Raw genomic sequence first — 17,956 nt, 5'->3', positions numbered from 1 at the left:
GCGCATTGGAGCATTATGGGCAGATGCAGGATAAGGCTTTGGCAAAGATAAATGAAAAGGTCAAAAGTAAGGGTATCAAGAAGCATGACTTGGTTTTGCACTACAACAGCAAACTGGACAACACCTTCCAAAAGAAGTTTCAAATTAAGTGGGAAGGCCCTTTCAAGGTAGTGGAGTGTTTCCCGAATGGTACATATCCGTTGGCTAACCTGGATGGGATTTTACATACGTCAAGGGTAAATGGATTGCGTCTTAAGTTGTATCATGCCAGGTTGATGATGGTGGAGCAAGATGAGTTTTCTGAAGAGCGAGGGATGTCTGTGAAGGATGAGGAGACCTATGATGCGGCGAGTCTCATATCTCTCTTTGCTGGTGCTGATCATGAATGATCTAGCAGGCTAGGGGATGGGAAAATTATGTTAGGAGTTTTTTGGAGCAAGGGATTGCGCATATGTACATATACATGCATGGTGCATCAAATAAAGGATTGCCCATTTTCTAGAGCCAGGTGGTTATGTGGGGCCCACATGTGTACAGGTAGGACAGCATGTACATAGTGCATCGATTTTCACTATTACCAGTACCACTGTGTTTTTCTACAATAATGAGGAGTTTATAGCGCGTAAAACTTCTTGAGGAAGCTATCGGCGGGCCGACGACATGAGGTAAGCAGGTGCGTCAGATGGCATCTAGTGGCGTCAGGAGGGCGAACGGGGTCAATATTTGCACGTGGATGAGTACGGACACAACGTGAGTGTTTCCGTGTGATAATTATGCAGAAAGGTCATCATGAGGACCCCTTTTTGGGGCCACTTCACGTGGTGGCGAGATGCATTAGTGGAAAAAAGCTGAGTGCCAGGTGTGCGAATGATGCAAAAAGGTGACAACTATGCACTGCGAGGTCAGCTTTTGGCCTGTTCGGGGTCCGTTTCTAAAAGGCCAAGGGTACCCAAGTAATAAAGCTAAGTGTGGGAACTGAAAAAACAGAGAGAAGACCAGAAAAAACGTGGAGAGGAGAGGAGGAACAGCCGCAGGTGTGTTTTTGGTGTTTTTGGAGCCTGTTTTGGTCGTAAACTGCTCATCCGAGGTCGGATTTGAGCACTTTGACATTGTAGACTGGGGTTTTGGGCCGTTCCGGACGTGATGGCACTGTCCATTTTTCCAAATTCCTCACTCTTTTTCTGCTGTTTTTCTGTGTAATCTTCTCTGGTGAGTGAAGCTTCTTCTCCAATTTGTGATTGTATATGGTATCTTTTACCCATATTGTGTGAGCTGTTTGCCCCATTGGTGTTGGCCCAAGCTCATTTGTATCTAAACATTAGAAGTTCTCCTTTTTTGAGCTGAGTTTTTGTGTGTGTGTGTGTGTGTGTGTGTGTGTGTGTGTCTCTGTGTGGAGTGGGCAAGTGGATAGTCTCTCTCCTCTCACTCCAGAGGTGTGTTCCTTGTCTCGGCCAGGTGTGTTGTGTAAGCCGAGTGGTGCCCCATAGTGTGTGTGTGTGTATCTTCCCAAGAGTGTGTGTCGGGTCGTTATAGAGGCGCTGTGTGTGTTTTCATCCCGCTCACAACGGCTTTCTGATATGGATGAAAATCCAAGCATTAGAGTTCTTCTTCTTCTTCTCTATTATTCTAGCTATGCTAAAAGCTTGCTCATGGAGTAAGAATATACAAAATACTACTTCTTTGCTTACCTTTTTCACCCTCATCTACCTCCATCCGTAGTTCATTCTCCTAGATGGGGTGTTTAGGACCTAGAAAGGAGGCTTACACCATTGAATCATGAATCTCATCATCTTCTTGGTTCACAAAAATCTCCACAAGAGCACAAACTTGTATTGTTATCAAAGGTCCCATTGAGAAAATCATAATACAAAGTCCTTTTGGAGGGGGGACCGACTCCAAGAAAATCCAATCCTCAACTAGTTCTTAATCCACTTCTTCATTGGAATAGAAAGTTCATATCAAGCCACTATAGTAGATGGTGTTCAAATATCTCAGAATTAGTGGGTGTTTGATGAGGTGTCTAAAGTAATCTACTCCGGTAGGATTAGACCCTTGGGTGTAGGCCCTAGTTTTAGAGGGCCAGAAGATGTTATATATTTTGATCCTATATCCAACCCACCCATAGTCCACAGGAATCTACTACAGGGTTGTTTCACTCTTGTACATAGTAGGACCTTCATGTATTGTATCAACTCTTGTACCCACTACGGTTTTCATGGGTATGCTATAAGTTGTTTTGTTTATGGTTTGAAATTTGTCTTCATTTAGTGTGTGAAATGTTTGAGTATGAGATGAATTTGAAAGCTTAAACAAGATAGACCCTCATTTAGTAATAAATTCCACTATTTGATCTCAGGGTAATACTTGCACAAATAGCATTTACATAGTTACACAAGAAAAGAAACTATTGCTAAAGCTAGTCCAACTCTCCATCTTCAAGGGAGAAGGACCCAACCTCGAGCGTGATGCTGAAGCATGGCTGGATGCCATGGATGACTACTTTCTTGCAGTAGTAGGGATTTCTCAGGAGAATCAAGAAATTCTAGGTATGTTCCTCCTCAGTGAAGATGCTAAACTCTGGCAAAAACAACATTGTAGAGACAATCCCACCAGTAACCCATCTTGGGGGAAGATGAAGCAGGAAATTAAAGAATGTTATCTCCCTCTTGCACATCACGCTATTAAGATGAATGAATTCTTTGGCTTACGCCAAGTAGGGCTCTCATTGGAGGAGTACTACACCAAATTTGTGTCCTAACAATGATATGCTCCTCAGATGACAATGGAGCAGTAGATTGTGCATTTTTGTGAAGGTCTCAACAAACCCTTGAGCTCACGCCATTGGGTGCATTTTTGACACCCCATTTTTTGTAAATTTCTACATATAGACATGACGCTTGATGTCAAAAGGGTGTGTGGACTTTGGTTTGTGGGTTTTTTATCTTGCTTTAGCAAGCACATGTACTTGCATGGCAAGTCACTAGCATAGCGCCAGTTGTTGAATTATTATATGTGTCCATTAGTGAGTTTTTTGAAGTGAGACGTCATGTATATAAGTAAAACTGATGTACAAACTTAGAAAAGTTCAGCCAAAGTCCAAAAAATTGCAGTTTTTATCTCGTTGTTCCTCCTTTATGGTTTTTGATGCAGTTTTTGTCCTCACCTTGCCTTCTCTACGTGTAGTCGTACCGGGACCACTCTATGTTCGCATCAATTTTTCATGTAGCGGTGTATAGATTCAATTTTGTTCATCTTCATCTTTCTTGCCATTCATTTTTCAATCTTTCTTCCACGCTTTAAAGTGCCCAATTCGAGTTGTTCTCTTCAAGTTACGACTAGTTCTCTACAGGGTTATGGCTATGGTGGCAACCTAGCGGCAAATTATGTGTAGACAGATTGGGAGGGCATACATCTATGAATTAAGGAGTTGATGTTGAAGTTATGGGTTTGTGATGTTCAATTTTGAAAGCGGAGGCCCTTGTCTTCATATACATTGGTCTGAGTGTGGTGTAAATCGGTGCTTTGACAGGGTTTTGCTCATATGTGCTTTGGTCCTTTGGGTGGGCGTGTGCTTCATGTAAATTCCCAAGGGGGCATAGGCCTTTTGGTTGGGGTTTACTCAAAGTGTTTTAGGTATACATTTTGGTGCTAAGGTTGAATTTTGAACGCTCTTGGGCTATATAGCTATAGAGGCGTCCCACTTTTTCTTTTGTCCAACAGTGTTTTGGTGCCCACCACTCAGGAATTGCTTCAAGATACATTCGATTTACAGGTTTTGGAAGACATGATGCTTAGTTTTCTAGAGTTTACTAGGAAATAAACTAAAACTGCGAAAGGTTTCATTGAGCGAATGGAGTTTTCTTGCCTTCTTGCTGACAAGAAAGACCTAGTGTTGGTGTTGCGAATCTTCTACTTCTATTTGAATGGAGATGCTAGGGAATGGTTGGAAGGCTACAAAAAGGAGCAACAATCAGCCCAACCTCCTCAAGTTCTGACTTATGAAATGGTAAGACATGCTTTTCTTACACATTTTCAACATGTGGAAGACCCACAAAAGGTATGGCGGTCAAAGGTGTAATGTTGAGTCAAAGGTTGACGTGAACGTTGTAGAGAAACCAAGGGTCCTCATAAGGGAGCCAGGTTATGATCAACAAGCTTCTCATGATGTGAATGCTTTTTGCAAAGAGATGCAAGAGGTTGTAGGTCTTATGAAGAATCTTAGTGTGCATATGATGGGAGGTGGAAGAGGTCAAAGCTATGGATATGGTCGTGGCTATGGAAGAAATGAGGGGTTACAGGTGGTAGAGGAAGAGGCATGGCTGGAAGAGGGAATATATTTCAGTGTTATAATTGTGGTGAATGGGGTCATAAAAGCCCTCAATGTGATAAGACAAAGAGAATGAGTGGTGACATGTTTCCTCTTCCTTCACGAATTCCTTCTTGAGCTCAAGATTATGGTATTGAGATTACAGGGGAAGCAGGGCCAAGCCGTTTGACAACTGAAGAGAAGGGAAAAACAAAGGTGGTAAGCATAATTTGTTTGGAGAATAAAGAGTATTATTTGAGAGCTATGGTCATGCCTATAGGTAAGAGGGTTACAAGACATCATGACAGGAGTGATGTAAGTCCCAGCCATAAAAGAGGGAAACAAGTTGAAATAGGTACAGGTAAAGAGAAGAAGTAGAGAAAACCCAAGCATCATTACAATGCATGCAACTTTCCTTTGGGAGAAGGGCAACCAAATTATAGTCCAAGGGCTGATTTGGTGAGTAGAAAGGCTGATGTTACCTTTGGTCAACTCATGAAGGTGTGTCCTAAGTTAAAGAGGCAATGGAAGTATGTAGTCAACCCCATGAAGAAGGAGCCTGCAAGGGGTCTGTGGGAGTCATGTCTTTGAATGAGCTATCTGATATATGCCCTAGTATGGATGCATGGCATAAGAGGAAGTGCATTGGAGAGGCTTATATTGATGGAGGTGCACAGGTATGCGTCATTACTCAAGCTTGTGTATCAAAGTTGGGACTCAACATGGTGAAGAATTTAGGTTTTTTCATAAAGCTTGCCAGGCAATCAAGAGTGAAGTGCTTTGGAGTTATAAAGGACTTGGAGGTTTATGTATTTGATGTTAAAGTGCTTTGTCATGTTATGCCCGTGGGTATTGGTGCTTTCCCTCTCATCCTTGGAAGACCATGGTTACAAGCAACCAAAGCTATATAGGATTGGAGACATGGTACCATCACTCTCTACAATAGAAGGGGTGATAAGAAGAGGTTTTACATGGATAGCAAGCAATCTTTGGATGCTTATTTTGATGAGAAAAGTGATGAAGAAGAGTATTCAAGTGAAGAAGAAAACAATGGGGATGATGCCACTAAGGTGGAAGATAGCAGCGATAGTGATCTAGATGTTTCCTCCTTATTTCTTTAAGAAGAGCAGGATGAGAAACAATGATTTCTTGGCCTTATGGATAATGAGCATATCTCTGGTCCCTATGAGCAAATTAAAGAGCTGATGCAACCCAAACTTCAACCTAATGTCAAACGAGAGCCGATACAAGGTATGTTGTCTCCCGACTTGGCTTGTCATGAGAAGGGTGAGTACCTACATATGATACAACAATTTCCCAAAAGGCTAGTATAAGACTATGCAGAGCAAAGGGGTGCCCATCGTCCCCCACCCCCCCCCCCCCCCCCCCCCCCCCCCCCCCCCCCCTCTCCTCTCTCTCTCTCTCTCTCTCTCTCTCTCTCTCTCTCTCTCTCTCTCTCTCTCTCTCTCTCTCTCTCTCTCTCTCTCTCTCTCTCTCTCTCTCTCTCTCTCTCTCTCTCTCTCTCTCTCTCTGCGTCTGCTGGTTCACCTCCCGGCTAGCCGCGTCTCGTCAACTTCATGGGACATGATTTTGATGTTACATTCGCTTCAACGTCTGCAACTCTGTGCAAAACGCCCAGCCAATAACTACGTTGCAAGGCCGCTTGCATTATTGAGCATCGTTGAAGTTACGGCACGTTGAAGAGCAGTGAAAGATGGGGAGGTTCAAGCACGTTCAAGAGGGCATGGATGTAAATGGGAGGAGCCGAGACCTCATCTTGAAGAGTTATGGATCAGGAACGAGACCTCACCTCAAGGAGGGGGGGGGGGGAGAGAGAGAGAGAGAGAGAGAGAGAGAGAGAGAGAGCAGTTGTCCGCAAGCATAGAGAGCGCAGTTTTGGATTGCCCACAGGTAGAGAGAGAGAGAGAGAGAGAGAGAGAGAGAGAGAGAGAGAGAGAGAGAGAGAGAGAGAGAGAGAGAAGAAGAAGAAGAGAGTTTTAACATTGTAGGAAACTATCCCAAGAGAATCTTTCAATGGAATCTATGAAAGTGGTCATTATGTTTTGCTCTTTGAAGGGGTTTCTCTCTCTCCTCCAAGAGTGCATTAATTTTCTTGAGAGGCTCGTTTTTGCAAGGGAGGTAGAGGTTTTACTCTCCTTTGTTTGGAGGGTGGTTTACATACTAGTGCTCTCAATCACCCTCACATTCATGCATCGGTTCATGCTCTCAATTGTTCTCTTTACTACTGAAGTAAGTAGTCTCCTTGACAATCAAACATATACATGCTATCGTCTAATCAGAAAATGTGTCCCCAATTCTTAGCTCTATAATCACTTGGCACTCATTAGGCATCAAGCACTGGACATGGTCAAATGGTTGTAAATCCAATTGAATACTTAACAGCAGTATGTGTCCATGGGGTGCACATGAGCTTGCATAAATTAGAGTCCAAAAGCTCTCTCTCTCTCTCTCTCTCTCACACACACACACACACACACACACACACACACACACACTTACTCCTGGTTGAATTATGGCCAGACATCAGCTCACTAAAAGGATGCACTTCACTTAATGCTATCCCTAGCATGGTTTACCAAGGTGGTTTGGTCCCTCACTTAAACTTGTACCTATTTTAGTTAGAATTTGTTGTGAAAATATTATCTCTATTGCATTAGGCTTTGCAGGAGGAAACAACTGACTATGATAGTATTTGGGATGCTTACTTCTTCCGGTGTTTTTTGGGATGCCTTTTAAATTGGACCGGCCTTTGCACATTAAGCTACTTTTTGTGGCCAACCTCTACATTCTTAGTTGGTACTCAGGTTGATACCTATCTTGGAAGTTAATAGGCTTGCACGTAGCATCCTTAGGCTTGGAACACTTGGTGGATCTTCTTCTCACTGTGCTTATCTCCCCGGGGATTCACCATGGAAAAATTACCGTACCACGTAAGTGCAGGGGAGGGGGGTTTTTTAACAAGTTACAGAAGTGTATAAGTTAAGGATAGGCCCCCAGTAATTTATCTCCGAAGCTTAAAAATAAAGGAAGGGGTATCATATTTATGTTGGGGGGGGGGAGTGAAAAAACGGAAACATGAGAGAAAGTTTTTGTGTTTCAAAATCGTGGCTTCCCAAAAGATTCTTCCCTTGAACTTGTGAGTCAATAGCTACAAAGATACATGCAAGAACTAACACTGCTTTGTATATAGTTTATTTTTTGAGTTTGTATAGATGCAAATTTACATGGAGAACCTAGCAAAACTTTATAACCATGGTTTTTGAGTAGTTTAGATGGGTCAAAATTGGACCCGAATTGGACGATAGAGTGGAGGCTGATCGCGTACATAGTTTCAAAGTCAAACTAAGACACATTGAGGGTACATCTAGTTATCAATAGAAGTGGCTCCTTAGTACGTTGTTAGTCACTATGCTACATGCTCTTTGACTAGCTTCACTCATTTAGATCATGTAAGACCTAAATTTTATATGTAAGATAGGGGTATGATATTTTTTTGCATGGATTGTCATATGAGCGTAGAAAGGGGGGTTATATTCCCTAATATGAGTCGTATATAGGGGTTTTATCAAATTTATCCGCTCGCAGGTGGCATCCCATTTCGTATATAGAGTGAATGCCCCGGGGCTTATCTAATGGGAATCGGCTCTTGGTTTTTTTAAGTGTGGTAATTATCTTGGTTTGGGGTTAAGGTGCTCCTTACCTACCCGCATGTAAATGATCGTGTAAACTACCACCTCTGGCATTCAAGCGTGACTGACTTCCCTCATTGTTGTCTCTGACTCCTTCTCTACCTGCAGCAATCTAATGGGCTGAGATGTGCCTATGGATGCGCTATGTAACTGTACAAACAATCGTGTGGTCTCATTTGGGAGGTGAGGAGATGTTATGGTGATTATATCTGAGTCGTAGGAGATTTCCTTCCTCATTTAAGATGTGTATTCTATGCTTCTATTGGGATCCACAAGTGGTCTGCAGGGTGTACATCAGATTCTAATCCGCGTGGCTTTCACCTTAATGCGAGCAGTACGTGACTGTCCTTGTTGCTTCAAACCCAGTATAAAAAGGTGAGGGTGTTCTACTCCCCTCACTTAGATTTGGCTTAAGTTTTTGGGAGTGTTTGGAGAGAAAAGAGTGTGTGTTTGAGAAATGTTTCAGTTGGAATGGCTAGAGTAATGGAGCTAGTGGAAAAAACCTCAACATCAAAGGTCGTTTGAACTATCATTTTTTTAATTTCTTATACTACGATTTTTGTCTTCCTAAATCACTTAATTGAAATATCTCAAAGGGTTGTGACTCCTTGCCGAGTTTAGAAAATTGCATTAGGTTCTTTTTAAATCTTACAAGGGGGTATATGCGGAGCTTCTGTGGAAGTTTTGGGTTGTGATAAAACCCTGTTGACTGAGGCTTTATGGATTTTTGTAATATACTGTTGACTTATATTTTGGCTTGCTTAAATACTATTGGTTCCAAACTGGTTCGTTTAGACTATGGCTTTTGATGAATCTTAGCAGACTCTTATGATACTTATTGATATGATTGACATTCCTAACTTTCTCGGACTTGTGCAAATGGGATAAAGAGGAATTTTGATTAGGTGAAGTAAGGCAATCTATCTGGATGGTTCTTTTTGGGTGGTTTGTTCAAAAAATACACACGAACAGTTATATGTTTGCAACTTGAGAACTTTTATACGAGGTCTACTGAAAAGTGGCGTATAAAGTGGTCCTTGAGTTAAAAAATTGGCTTGATCTTTCTCAAAAAATGATGATTATTTAGGTCTTGTACTTTTTGGTACTTGACTTTGGCTCTATTGTTGATGGCATACTGAGGCTTTTTTGATAAACACTGGCTGATGGTGTTTTAGAGCTGGCTAGGTATATGACTTGAGCTAACGCGGCTTGACTATTTGGTTATGGGTTTCAAGAGACTGGGAGTAGTGTAGGATGTTTGCATTTCCTGGGAGTCTCGACTGGCTCTTTGGCATAAAGACCAGGTCTTTGAGTTTAAGGTTTTTTGCTTTGATTGGTTTGGCATCATTATATTTTTTATTCTATACTGAATACTAAAAATATTGTGCTAATTGTTCTCCCTTTATGTTTTCTTGGCTAGCAAAACTAGGCATATTATATGGCTTTGTCTGTCTAATGCTCTGGCTTTCTACTTTGCCGTAATAAGAGACTTGCCCAAGGTCACATCCACATAATGAGGTTTTGATGATCTGTGCTTTGCTTACTTAAACATAATTAATATAGATGGCCCCTCTATTAAACCGCATTGAAGCATGTTTTCCAAATTCATGTTTTTCCTGGGAGAGTTGTCCTTACGTGGCTGACTGGCTAGTTTTATTTTTGGATGATATTTTCATATGGCTCTTATGCTTTGGTGATGCGGGTTACCTTCTTGATAAGGGGATGTCGTGTGGTGATCCATTTTTTGGTCTATTTGCTGGTGTTTTCTTGTTATGCATATTTTAACCAAATATAATGATCAATAACACATTAGTAGATAGTTTGTTCATACAGGGGATTACACCTTTTAAATTGTCTAAAAACTTTGGGGATTCTTGATAAGGTCGTGCTATTTATTTTGAGTAGAAATGTATACAAAACATGGAATGACTTGTCTGATGGTTATAAACTGATGGTATATGCCTTTGGCTGTCTAGAATTGACCTTTTGAAAAAAACCTCCACTAGCAATGAACTTTTTGGAAGTATATTAAGTCAAAATTACTTTTTTAGCATATAAGGAAAATTTAAACTGCGGAGTATTTTTGGTACTTACATTATGGAAAGTTGCCTACTCTAGTTCTATTTTGAGTGTGACATGGATTACAACCGATAGCTTCGTTGACACCTACCATTCGAAGCCAAGTCTAACATGTGTTGTCTTTTCTACATGGATGCAGGTGAGAATGCTATCCTCGCTTACAGTGGCTTAGGGTAGCTGCTGTCCAACTTTGATGATTACAGGGGACTCAAATTTTTTATTACATTGATATCCTTGTATTATTTCATTCGGATGATGTCTGCATCCTTACTATATTGTACAAAGATGAATTTAATACTGAGTCATTTTTTGTGCAAATCACCTTCCAGATGTCTAGGGTCAGCTGTCCTTTGAACTTGTAGTTCGTTTGTGTATATCTATTTGGGTGAAAGCATGTTAACCTGTCATGCTTTTTCATGTCCCGGACAATGCTAACTAGCACAATTTTGACATATGCTAACTGGTACAATAACTTGAGCTACATCTCCAAGATCTATGACATATGATATATCAATAGAAAGCACTTGCAACAAGGAATCCAAATGTACAACCTCCGACAAATTTTGATATTATTTGTAAAAAAAATTACCAGACGCCCAACTTTTCAAAGATGTGCTAACTTGAAACTACTAACTAGCACAAAAAGTGCGACAGGTTACATGCTTTCACCCATTTATCTTAATACAACAACACACACACACACACATTTTACCACCTTTTGGTAAATTTTTTTTAAAGTATCAAATTAAACTTTCCACGCTTAGTTCACACTTGCTGGTACACACATACACACACACACACACATTCCACCACTTGCTGATGGCCTTTTTAAACATCAGATTAAGGTGTATTATGCCATTGCTTGTCGGCATAATTAGTCGCGCAGCCTGATGAAATAAAACCACCGTGTGGTGGGCCTTGAAAAAATATGGCACTTCTTATAAGGATTAATGTTCCTTGATGCTTAAAACAGGTATAATCCATCATATGGGTTGGCTAAGTCTATATGCTAAGGGCTGGATAGCTGCTACTGCTTACTGTGGTGCAACATTGTACATGGATTGGGGACTAGCTGATTGGCTTGTGGCATACTAGCTATAACTTATTGTTTGCTAGTCTTTTTTGGACTTGGCAAAAATACAAGTTGCTCTCTTTCACTTAGCGCATGAATTACTGTTGAAAAGTGGGGGTGTTTCCCGTTTATGTAACTTACTTTTTTATAAAAGTTCAATCAGGGGATTGTTCTAGATAAAATCCTCGCCAGATGAGTACTACTGCCAGACTTGGTGGTTTTTTGATGCTATATTGTTTCAGCAGTCCTATAAACAAGTTTTTTTTTTTTTTAAAAAGCGCATAGAAAACAAACACACTTAATTTTTTTACACTTGGTCTAGCTAGATATCATGTTTATATCTAAAGATCTCTGTTAAGTGGAACGAGGATAAAGTTCTCTTCGGCCTATCACCCGCAAAAGGATGGCCAAAGTGAAATAGCTAACCTAACAATCCTCGATCTACTAAAAGCCTATGTAACATAAGTAGATCAAAGATCCCAATGGGAGAAGTACTTACCCTTAGTGGAGTATGCCTACAATAACACTGTACATACTTCCACGGGAAAAGCACCTTTTGAGGTAATTGGGGGAAGATCAAGAAGTCCCGTGCTACTTACGGTACACGGGAAAATCTTCGTTGCAGATGAGTATAGCCGAGACCTACAAGAATCTTTTCAAAAGATGAAGGGTCTCCTAAGGGAAATTCCAACAAAGCTAAGGAGAAGGGAGTTTACAAAGTCAAAAACAAACTCTCTCCTGAAGATCTTGATGGTTATTCCAAGGATAACCAGTGTTTCAAGTGCGGCGAGCAAGGGCGTGCGTACTACGCTTGTCCCCAAAAGAACACTCGCCACGAGCCTCCTAGAGCTACCTTGGTTGAAATCCAAGAGGAGCAAACTCACCACAAAGGATCTCCTCTATACCATGCTTGGGGAAAGGTAAGAGAAGATGATGCTTTTATTCTCTTTAACCCTAGTTCTACTCACAATTTCATATCCACACACGTTGCCACCAAGCTAGGCATACAAGCTTACCAGATGGGAGATGTACTACCCGCAAAGGTGCTTTCAAGGGGCAAGAAGCTTCAGTCACTCCCTTAATCGGGAAATTGAGGCTCCATGTGTACATACACAAGCTTTCAATAAGTCAATAAAGAGCTCTATTTCCATGTACATGATTTTTGTTAAAGATTCTCAAAGTGAACCTAATGTTTTAGCAAAAGAAAAATACACACTCACAAGGAATTAGAGTTATCCATTTTTCTCAAGGGGTTTCAAGATGTTTTTATTGACGACATCCCCTATGAGCTACCTCCTAAACGAGGCAATGATGACCATGCAATTGAACTTCTTCCAGGAATTTCACTGCCTAACAAACCTTCTTATAGAGATTCTCAAGCTCAACAAGAGGAGATTATGCGGCAAGTGCATGAGTTAGTTGAGAAGGGCATGGTTAGGCCTAGCTCATCTTCATTTTGCTCACCTGTGTTACTAGTGCAAAAGAAAGACGGCACATATCAAATGTGTGTCGACTATAGAGCACTAAATAGGATCACTATCAAGAAAAGGTTTCCCATTCCACGGGTAGAAGACTTATTTGATAAGCTACAAGGGTCCACCTACTTCAGTAGGATTGACCTACAAAGTGGCTATTATCAAATAAGGATAGTTGATCAAGACATTGTAAAGACCGCATTTTACAATACGTTTGGTCTTTACGAATATATTGTCATGCCTTTCGGCTTGATCAATGCACTAGCCACATTCAACCGCTTGATGGAGAAGCTATTCAGGCCTCATTGAACCTTTACTTGAGTGTTCTTTGATGATATCATCATGTACTCTAATTCATTAGACAAACATGAGTCCTACCATATGGCGAGCGAACATTTCGGAGCAAGGAGAAATCTGAGCAATCAATCTGAGAAAGCATGTCTCTCCTCTATTGATCTAATCACCTTTTTTTATCCTTCTCACGTATATTTTCACACAATCTTCACGATTCACTACACTTATATCCGAGTAGTTTATAAGCTCATCTTGTAGATGCATGACAATGAGAGCATTTGCGCTCATGCAATATCATAGGAGCATCACCATTAATATAAATAGGTGACATATTCCTATTATTCAAAAAACCATCTACACTGAGAGTGACGTATCAACGAGCTTAGACATTCGTAACTTCTAATCTAACCCTACAATTTTTTTCAATCATAATAGAGAATCTTTTTGTAGTTATTATTGACCAAGCAATTGTCCTACGATTACCCTACCAATTATAAAACTTTTATTGGCCAAGGCTTACAATGGAGGCATCTACATGAGCTTAAGCTCCAATTTTTTGTTAGTATCTGGCCATCCCATTATCTAAAACAACATGAAAGTTATTTTTTCAATTTAAAATAAAATATATCCAAAGCTCAAAACAATGTATTGGGCAAGAAACAAGCTACATATCCATATGAAATGCACGTGTCATGCCACAGAAACATCAGAAAATAAACTTCAGAAGTGAATCATCGTTCTCAGTCACTCAAAAAATCCTTCCATAAGCAATAATGGCTTGGTGTCTCATAGAAACATTTTTTTTTCTCCATCTCTTTCTACTAGCTATAGGTATATGCAATGGAAGGTGACAACAATAGGAAAATTTAATGAGCATGAGCTTTTGTTTCTGGGTGAAGATGACTAGTAGCCACTGTTCATGGCACCGTGGATGACTACATGCAATTCTTTGTGGGAAAAGATTGCCATAGTAGGTCAACTCAATCATCTAAAGTTTGTGATTCCGTACAGTGCTATTATTTTAGCCATCTGTACTTGCAATGATGCTCACAATGGAATCACTGGGTACCAACAGGGTTTTATCATGCAATCACATTAGAATATCAAAAAGACATCTCTCGTCATTACCATTTGAATGAACTGAATCAATCGGTAATACTAAATCATAATAATTAAAGGGTAATACTTAGGCCCATGTCACACACGTACACCCAAACATGCAGGACTTTGTGTTATCACAAAACTAGCGGTTAGAACTTGTTTCCACGAGCATTTTATTGGCCGGGTTAACCCCCTTCCCATAAACAAAAGACAACAACATTCCCTGTTTAAAAGGTACGAATGATGCCTAGACACCTTCAACTTAGAATCCCATGCAAGAATTGAGAGCACTTTATAGTTTGGCTAGACTCAGTCCCATGTCACATTGCGGTCTCATATAGTTTTCTAGTGCTATAAAATCTTAAAGGTGTGCTTGTGCTATTGTAGGAGGCTTCAACATCCAACGTTGTTTTATGTTTTGGTGTGTTGCCCCTTTGCACTTTTATCTAATGCTTTGCAAGATTTTTCAAAACACCAATGCTGCCATGGGAGATCCTGTTTTGTGAGAAAAAACAAAATTTTAGTGTTGTTGTGAACTTCTATTTACTAATGTTAAATAAGATTTCCCAAAAGCTTTAAACAGGCTTTGATTTTTTTCTATCAATGTTCATGGCTTTGGCTCAAAGCTCCATTATCCAATCTCCCAAGCTTTGCTACAATATTTGATACTTCTTAGAAAGCAAGAAAATCGACCATAGTTACGTCCTTAAGCCTAAGGTTGCTTGATAGTAGGCATTGCACGTGCACCAAGAAGTGGGTGGATGGCAACGGAGGCTCTGATACCACTTGTGAGGCGGTGTGTCTCGTGCTAGTGTGTGTATGAGAAATTGGAGAATCATGAGAGCATAGAATGGATGGAGCTTGGTGTTATACACACGCTCCTTATTCTATATTCATGTAAAAAATAAGAAATTTAGTCATGGGTTAGTAATGGGAGTATGGCCGATGACCTAAACCACAACACCTAAGAGATTTCATCTAGTAAGAAACACCGACTTCACATCCAACCGCATACTATTAGGGTGTAGGTTTTGTGGATGTTTAGCATACTTGTGGCATATGATGGATAATGTGACTTAGCTTATATGGAAGCCTAGTGTGCATCCTACTGGGCAATCCTTGTGACATAATCCCTTGTGTGTGCCAATATGCTTAGCTCAAGGCTATAAATGAAGCTCATGTATACACTCAATATAAAACCCCTTAGTTGTGAATTTTTCAGCAATAAAAGGGACCCATTTCAAATTCGGTCGCTAAATCTTTTCAAGATCATTTTTTCAACACCCTTTTAAGCTAAAAGCAAAGGTTGAGTGTACAAAAAGGGGCCAATTTTTTTTTCACCTATTTGGTCCTTTGGAGGGAAATTTTGGAGGCAAAAGGTGTTTGTATTTCTATTTTTTAGATATAATGGTATTTCTATAAGTATGTTTTGTACAGTTTCCTAATGGGCCACCCTGTGTGAGAATAGTGGTGTCATGACTGGATTTAGTGGTTCTTAATTTTTTGCCTTGCATTTGAACTTGAGCTCCATAGAATTCTCTTCTCATTGCCTTGAAAACTCCTAAGCTCTCTCTCTCTCTCTCTCTCTCTCTCCTGAGCATCACATGCACTTGCAACATAGCTGCTCTACTCTCTTGCATCAGTTCTCCAACCATGAGGATCTCAAAGGACAAGGGGGCTACTGCCAGTAGAGCGTCACCTTTAATATGCAAACTTAAATCAAATACCAAGAAGAGAATGTCCTCTCGTGACAAAAGCAACAATAAAGGTGTTTACATCCCATCCCGCCAACAAACAGAGGCGGAGCATAAAACCAGTCCCAACACAAGGATCTCATTACTACAAAATCTTCTGTTATGATCTCATTACTAAGAATTTTTTGTTATTGCAACTTCTAAGATACACACAACTAAATCCGTACGATTTCTTTTTTCGTCCCATCCTTGTCATTGAAGATCCAGATTAAATGTCAACCTACAAGATTCAAATAACTCACTCCAATTAAATTAAGACAATGAGAGTTTTTGTCATAATGCTTAGTTTTTTTGCAATAAATATCATAAAACTAACCCAAAGAGGGATCACATAAAAGTTTAGTTACCTTTGACATACTCTTTAAAGACCTTATATTGATGAGCATCAAGATGATATTTCTTAGTCTCCTTTAAAGGTTTTATCTCTTGTTACTCAAATGCTAACATATATCAAATGGGAAAAAGATAGTTTTGTTATTCGTGCTCTATGTGTGGATGACACCATACTTGTTTCCAACAATCTCAACTTTCTTTAATAAGTAGAGAAGGTTTTGTCTTCGGCATCAAGACATGGTGGATTTGGGAGACACACACTCATGTCTTGGTATTCAAATTCAATGGTATCCTGAGAAGAGTGTTTGGAAACTTTGTCAAACAAAGTACATTCAGGACATTATTAAAAAAAAATGGCCTAGCCTCCGCAGATTCTGCTATAACTACTCCTTGTATTGTGAGTTCTACAAAAAAATCTCAACTTGTGAAACAAGATGGAGGATTAGCATCACATCAACCTTATGCTAGCCTTGTTGGATGTCTCCAATTTGTTGGATTGAACACTCATCTCCTGACATTCACTTTGCTGCAAATTTTCTCGAATTCTATGATTTCACTTCACCTTTTGAGATATAAAAATGTAGATTGTGAAAGATCTTACTTATCAATGTGCTCTACCATTGAAATCGTTTCTTTGTCAATAGATGTCTTGGTTCTTACACCAACAAGAAGCAAAAATGTGTAACAATTTCTACCATAGAGGCTAAATATGTACTTGCATTTTTAGCATCTTGAGAGTTAGTATGACTACAACAAATACTTGGTGATATTAGTCATCCTCCACTATCGAGTACATCACTTTGATGTGATAATCAAAGTACCATTAGTCTTGCTAAATACTTTCATAAAGATTAATTTCTAAACTGTTTGAAAAAAAAAGAGAGAACAAGAGAACTTGTTTAAAGTGATTCTAGACTTATTTAAGTCAAAGGCTTGGGACCAAAGGAAAGAAATCTATAAAAGATCAAGGATAATTGCTATTTAATTATCCCAAGTCAAAGTTACATATTAAGGTAGGATATGTCTATCTCAAAGAGAAACCTTGATTAAAGGTACAAGACAAAGGAAGCTATCTAGAGCATTTATAGGAGTCTAAGAATAGAAACTAGTCGTGTAAATTTTAAGTAATTAAATTTATTCATTAGACTCTCAGAATGAAGTTTGGGAAACCTTAGGGTGAATTTGGACTTTCCAGAGATAGTCTAAATTTACTAGGTCTAAATCTGGTAGGTTTTGGGACTAGCTTCATAGAACCTCCCAAGGATTGTGATAAGGTTTTACATAGGAGGTGTAGCTTCAAAGCTCAAGGATAAGGTTAAGTTTACCAGAGTCCATCTTAATTTATGATAGGTTCTAAATAAGTAGGTAGGCACTAGCCCGTATTAGCTTCATATAAACTCAAAAGGATAGTATAAAGGTCTTGTAGAAGAGCTAGCTGAATTGACGATAAGACTATGGTTTTTAATTAATGCAAGGGAAAAGTAAAAGTATAAGGTTAATACAATCCACCACATTTAGCAAGCTGACTCTAGTCCTTCTAAGTTTGGCTATGCCACTTGTCCAAAGTAGCTCCCATTTGCCTTATGGGAAGTTGGATGTGTGTGTGTGTGTGTGCACACGCGCGCATGTGCGTGCGTGCACGTGTGTGTGTGTGTGTTGATGTTGTTGTTTTTATACTTATACTTATACACAAAAGAGCATAAGAATTCAAAAGATAGTTGGCTTTTTAGACTAAGGAAAATGATTAGCACAAAAACAACTCAGTCTTTGGAACGAGAACGGAAATGAGTATGGGCTGCCAATCGACCACCAAGGATGAAAATACAAGATAG

Source organism: Adiantum capillus-veneris, chromosome 3 (genome assembly GCF_014529385.1).
Source record: "Adiantum capillus-veneris isolate H3 chromosome 3, ASM1452938v2, whole genome shotgun sequence".
In the NCBI taxonomy this organism is placed as follows: domain Eukaryota; kingdom Viridiplantae; phylum Streptophyta; class Polypodiopsida; order Polypodiales; family Pteridaceae; genus Adiantum; species Adiantum capillus-veneris.
This window is presented reverse-complemented; position numbering follows the sequence as displayed.